The sequence below is a fragment of the Elephantulus edwardii genome, unplaced genomic scaffold (assembly GCF_000299155.1).
Source record: "Elephantulus edwardii isolate Elephantulus edwardi_28Jun2011 unplaced genomic scaffold, EleEdw1.0 scaffold00047, whole genome shotgun sequence".
Classification (NCBI taxonomy): Eukaryota; Metazoa; Chordata; class Mammalia; order Macroscelidea; family Macroscelididae; genus Elephantulus; species Elephantulus edwardii.
Window position 1 is genome coordinate 12,240,920 of NW_006399797.1, and position 6,344 is coordinate 12,247,263.

The 6,344-nt window shown below is 42.6% G+C and overlaps 1 pseudogene; it reads right to left on the reverse strand.

The window, feature by feature from the left end:
- Positions 1-5,563: 5,563 nt before the first annotated feature.
- Positions 5,564-6,054, reverse strand: LOC102868085 (annotated as a pseudogene).
- Between the last annotated feature and the right edge of the window lie 290 nt (positions 6,055-6,344).

Below are 6,344 nucleotides of genomic sequence, written 5' to 3' on the forward strand. Positions count from 1 at the left end.
CCAAATTTTAAAAGACATTTCAAAAACCCATCTCTTCTGCAGCTTATCAAAGCACTTCTCTCAGAAACTCTCCACTAATGTTGTTGTTGCTGTGGTGGTGGTGTTGGGCCATCGAGTTGCTTGCAACTCACAATAACCCTATATACAACAGCTCTGAAACCTGCCTTGTGCGTAGCCAGACCCACTGGATCCAACAAACCTACCCTCATTGTCCCAATTACTGTATCAATCCATCTCATCTGGCCTTCCTCTCCTGCACTGTCCTTCTCCAAGGACCAGTCCCTCCTGACTGCGTGCCCAAAATATGTGAGAAAGATGTGCAAAGTACTCATTTCACCCTCTCCAAGACAGGCCTATTTGGGGGGTTTGGGTTGGGGTTTTATTTTTGTGGGTTTGTTGTTCTTTTTTGGCAGTCCATGGTATATTCAATGTTAACACCCCTTCAAAAAGTGTGTATTTCTGGGTTTCAAAGTACATTCACATAAACTTGAGCTTTATCACACCCATTACATTATTAAGCACTATCTATGCATTTTCCTGCATAGATGTCAGAAAATCAAAAGGGCCGAACTCGTTCAGCATTTCTTAAGCTCAAGGAACTGATGAACAAATTCAAACCTACAGTTGCTATAATCAAGTATGTTTTAAGCAGAATATTAAAAGAAGATGGAAGGAATATACTGAGTCATTGTATCAAAAGGAATTGGCAGATAAAGAAGAGTTTAATGAAATAACATTTGAGCAAGAGCCTATGGTGATGAAGGAAGACGTTCAAGCTGCTTTGAAGGAAATAGCAAAAAATAAGGCCCCAGGAATAGATGGTATACCAATTGAAGTATTTCAGCTAACAGATGCTGCCCTGGATGTGCTCACCAAGTTGTGCCAAGAAATCTGGAGAACAACCACTTGGCCAACTGACTGGAAGAGATCTATATTTGTTCCCATTCCAAAGAAGGGTGACCCAACTGAGTGTAGAAACTACAGAACAATATCATTGATTTCACATGCAAGCAAGATTCTACTGAAGATTATCCAAAAATGACTGGAACAGCACATCAGCAGAGAACTGCCAGAAGTCCAGGCTGGGTTTAGAAGGGGTCGTGGAACTAGGGATATTGCAGCTGATGTAAGATGGATCTTAGCTGAAAGCAGGTAATACAAGAAGAATGTCTATCTTCATTTCATTGATTATGCAAAGGCATTTGACTGTGTGGATCATAACAAACTGTGGCTGACTCTGAGAAGAATGGGAATCCCAGAACATTTAATCGTGCTAATGCGAAAACCATACTTGGACCAAGAGGAAGTCGTCAGAACAGAGCAGGGTAACACCACATGGTTCAAAATTAGGAAGGGTGTACGCCATACCTTTTCAACCTGTATGCAGAGCAGATTATCTGAGAGGCTGGGCTCTGTGAGGAAAAGTGTGGCGTCAGGATTGTTGGGTGATCTATTGACAGTCTGCATTATGCAGATGACACAACCCTGCTTGCCGAAACTGAGGAGGACCTCATGCACTTGCTGCAGAGCATCAAGGACTGCAGCCTTCAGTACAGACTGAGGCTCAGTGTCAAGAAGACAAAGATTCTCACCACTGGACAAATCGGTAGCATCAGGATGGATGGTGAAGAGATTGAGATTGTTCACAGCTTCAGTTTGCTTGGCTCCACAGTCAACACTCTTGGCACCAGCAGGCAGGAAATCGAAAAATGTATTGCAATGGGAAAGTCTGCTGTTAGGGACCTCTCTAAAGTACTCAAGAGCAATGGTGTCTTTCTGGAGACTAAGGTGTGCCTGATACAGGCCATGGTCTTTGCAATTACTTGTTATGCATCAGAGAGTTGGACAATGACCAAGGAGGATAGAAAGAGAATTGATGCCTTTGAGCTGTGGTGCTGGAGAAGAGTATTAAAAGTACCATGGACTGCCAAGAAAACAAACAGATTCATCCTAGAAAGGGTTAAACCAGACGACTCCTTGAAGGCAAGGATTCTGGGGCTTCGTCTGGCATACTTTGGACATGCTGTAAGGAGAGACAGGTCTTTAGAGAGGGATATCATGCTAGGCAGAGTGGAGGGACGGCGCAGGAGGGGAAGACCCTGTATGAGGTGGATTAATTCAGTGACTGGGGTAATCGGGATGGGCGTGTCAGTCACAATGCTATTGGCACAGGATATAGCAGGGTTTGTGTGTCTTTGGAACGGCATGCCTCTTTATGCTACACAGTCTTTTTGCCAATAAAGTATCTCTAAGAATCCCATTCAGTGAGGGCAATACTTCCTGCCAAGAGTAAAAGTAGAGATGTGAGGTGGCCAAAAGGCTGAAACCCATTCAGCTTCGACCAAAGCAAAATGTCTTAATTCGAGTTGAAGACTACCCTTCAATATCAAACCTAAATTAAATTGTTACTTGAGTTGGCAGCCTGTTATTATTGTCTGTAAATCTTAATGGGAGAAGATAGCTTATCTTTCTCCCAAGAAGTCACTGGTAGATTGAACCTTTAAGTTAGTAGTCCAACATGTGACTGACTACATCATCAGGGCTCCTTTACCAATATCAAAATATAGTCCAATTATAAAAAAATATTTTATAAATCAACTATGTAGAATCACTAATGTATCAGAAAACACTTTAAAACTCATTCAGAAAATACTACCTACCATGTATTGAAAAAATAACCATTTACTAGATGCAGACTGTGTGCCAGGCACTAATTTTAGTGCTCTATCAGTGAAAACAAAAGGGCCTGCCATCCAAGAGCTGTAATCTATCATTTAAATGCAGAGAGTAAATGTATAAATCATACAATTTATTAATAAATAAATAAATAACTAGTACGTGTTATGAGATGGAGAAAAGGTCTTCAAGGTGCAGGTAGAGGAGAAAGAGGGCATGGCATGCTTCAATTAGCAGTAGGATGGTCTAGAAAAGTGACACTGATAAAACAACAGAAATCTACAGAAAACCAGAAAATAGAGTGTTCCCACATATTCTAGACTTAGCTTTATCTATTATTAGCTGCTTCCCTAGTATGACATGTTCTTTAGAATTTAGGAAGTAATTTCGTTGTTTTTGCTTGCCTTTGAGTTAAGCATGTCTCATAGCGACCCTATGGACAAAAGGCTTGAAGCCCCTCTACAACTTATCAGAGTTCATAGAGTTTCTGAAGGCATGTTATTCAGGAAATAGATGCCACTCATGTTTCCAATGTATTATTATTATTATCCAAGATGCTGGGCTGTATGAGAAGGAATGCGGCATCAGGATTGGTGGAAGAATCATCAACAACCTGTGTTATGCGGGTGACACAATCCTGCTTGCTGAAACTGAGAAGGACCTGAATCACTTGCTGCAGAAGGTCAAGGACTATAGTCTTCAGTATGGATTGAAGCTCAACATCAAGAAAACCAAGATTCTCACCACTGGGCCAATTGGCAGCATCAGTATGGATGGTGAAGGGATTGAGATATTTAACAGTTTTAGTTTACTTGGTTCTACAGTCAACACTCTTGGTAACAGAAAGCAGGAAATCAGGAGATGAACTGCATTGGAAAAGTCAGCTGTGGGGGACCTCTCAAGAGTACTGAAGAGCAATGACATCAAGCTGGGGACTAAGGTGTGCCTGATCCAGGCTATAATCTATGCAATTACGTGCTATGCATCAGAGAGTTGGAAAGTATCTAGGGATGACAGAAAGAGAATTGATGCCTTTGAGCTGTGGTGCTGGAGAAAAGTGTTGAATATACCATGGACTACGAGGAGAACAAACAGGTTTGTCACGGAGAGGGTGAAGTCAGAATGCTCCTTGGAGTCAAGGATTCTGAAGCTTTGTCAGACATTCTTTGGGCATGTTGCAAGGAGGGACTGGTCCTTGGAAAGGGCCATCATGTTTGGGAGAGTGGAGGGACAGTGCAGGAGAGAAAGACCCTCGATGAGACGGATCGATCCCATGAGTAGAGTGGTGGGAATGAGTGTGTTTGGGAAAGCAAGTTTGGCACAGGATAGAACGGTGTTTAGGGCTCTTGTACATAGGGTCGCTATGAGGCGCAAGCAACTCGATGGTACAGAAAAACAACATATTATTATTATTATTATATAATACTGATACTTTATTACTTTTTAATACCTATAACTTTACTCTTCATTTTTACCCAACTTTTCTGTCCCTTGAGGCCACTTAGGACAGTCCACTGGAATCTGTATCTTTAGGCTCCTCCGGGCTGTAACGGTTTCTTAGACATCCTTTGCTTGGTGACCCTGACAATTTTTAGAGCTACTGGGTATTTTGTAGAATGTCCCTCAACCAGGATTTATCTGATATCTTCTCATTATTAGCTTGGGGTTATATGTAGTTGGGAGGAAAACCTCCGGGGATAAATGTCATTTCTTCATATTATTTCAAGAGTATCTGCTATCAACATAACATCTCAATGTTGATATTGACCTTGATCCCCTGGCTAAGGTAATGTTTGTCAAGCTTCTGCACTCTACAGCTCTTCTTTTCAGTCTGTCTTTCCAAACTGTACTCTTTGGAAAAATTCACTGGCCTCCGCCAAAAAATATAAAGTTATGATCCACTTCCTTGAGAGTACAGAATTTATAGAAATTAGGCATTTATCCACATAGGAAATTTATTCTTCATCTCAATTATTCATTCATTCAATTCTTTAGTTATATTAGTGTTGTTGTTATTGTTGTTATTGTTGTTGTTAGGTGCCATCGAGATGAGTATGACTCTTAGCAATCCTATGAAGACCACAAATGAATCCTGTCCTATCCTGTGCCATCCTCACCATCTCAGATACACTAGAGTCTACTCTTGCAGTTATTATGTCAGTTCACTTTGACAGGGGCCTTCCTCTTTCACTGGCCCTACACCTTTCCAAGTATGACATTCTTTCCCAAGAAATAGCCTCTCCGAGCAACATGTCCAAAGCATGAGATATGAAGCTTTGCCATCTTGTCTCCAAGGAGCACTCTGGCTGCACCTTTTCCGAGACATTCCTGTTCATTCTTTTGGCAGTCCATGGTTATTCAGTACTCTTCTCCAATACCACAACTCACAGACATCAGTAATTCATCTATTATCATTATTCACTGTCCAACTCTCAGATGCATAGCAAGTAATTGAAAAGACCATGGCACCTGAATCAGGTGTACCTTAGTGTTCAAACTGGTATCATTGCTCTTCAGTATCTTGGAAAGATCCTTGAACAGTGGACTTGCCCAAAGTAGTATGTCTCCTTATCTCCTGAATGCTAGTACCAACAGTGCTGACTGTGGATCCAAGCAAGACAAAATTCATTAACAGTTTTAATTCTTTCTCCATGTATCATGGTGTCGCCAACTAGACTAATACTTAATTTATACTGTGGGTTATAAACGAATACTTCCTTCTATGGTTGCTTAAATTGTTCCAGCTTGGCCAGTAAGAGTTCTTTCAGTGATCTAGTCTATCCTTTGGAAAGATTTCCTCATTGATGGTTTTAAGGGCATCCCTTTTTTTTTTCTTTTCCTGTAACTGTGAGAACTCTTTACTTGAAAGTTTGTGCATGGAAGGGGCTCAAGCAGCAGCTGCCTCCTTGGTTTCTCTCCTCTTCCCAGCATCCTCTGCTTCTGCTTGGTTATGCACGTTTGGTCATGAGAGTGGTCCTGGTAGGCCTTGGCCACCTGGGCAAACTGCTTCAGCTCCTGAGCACAGTTCTGCTTGTAGCTCTCGCTCCTCCTCTGTTGGCAGGCCTTCACCCTCTCTTAAAGATGTCCCTCTACCACTGCATCTCGGCCTCGAACATGCACAGGCCATCCTTCTCTGCACACTCAGTGATGTCAGGCACACGGAAGTACTGGCGATGATAGTCATAATACGTTTTTGGCATGCTGCTGGTCAATGAAGTCTCCCATGAGGGTCACTGGCTGGTCCAGGAGGAGGCCAAAGGCCTCTGACAGGTAGATGATAGGGTTGAGCACCAAGGCTCTGCGGAGACGGTGCCAGCGTGCGGCAGGAGAGGGAGGGATGGTTTCAGGGTAAACGTCCTTGTCCCAGCTGTCTGGCATGGCTTTGGTGTGTAGCTGCCCAGCCGCAGACATTGCTATTGCGGCCTACAGCTCATCCACAAGGAACCCATTTTTTTTTTTAACGTCTGCTTTCTTTTCTGACTCTACCATATGGTACAAATGCATCTTGTGTATCTCCTGCCCAAATCTTGAATCAATCATTTCTTCAAGGAGTTGTTGTTGTTATGTGCCGTCGAGTCGTTTCCAACTCATAGCGACCCTATGCACAACAGCTCTAAACCCTGCTCTATCCTGCGCCAACCGCACCGCCTCTGACACACCTATCCCGA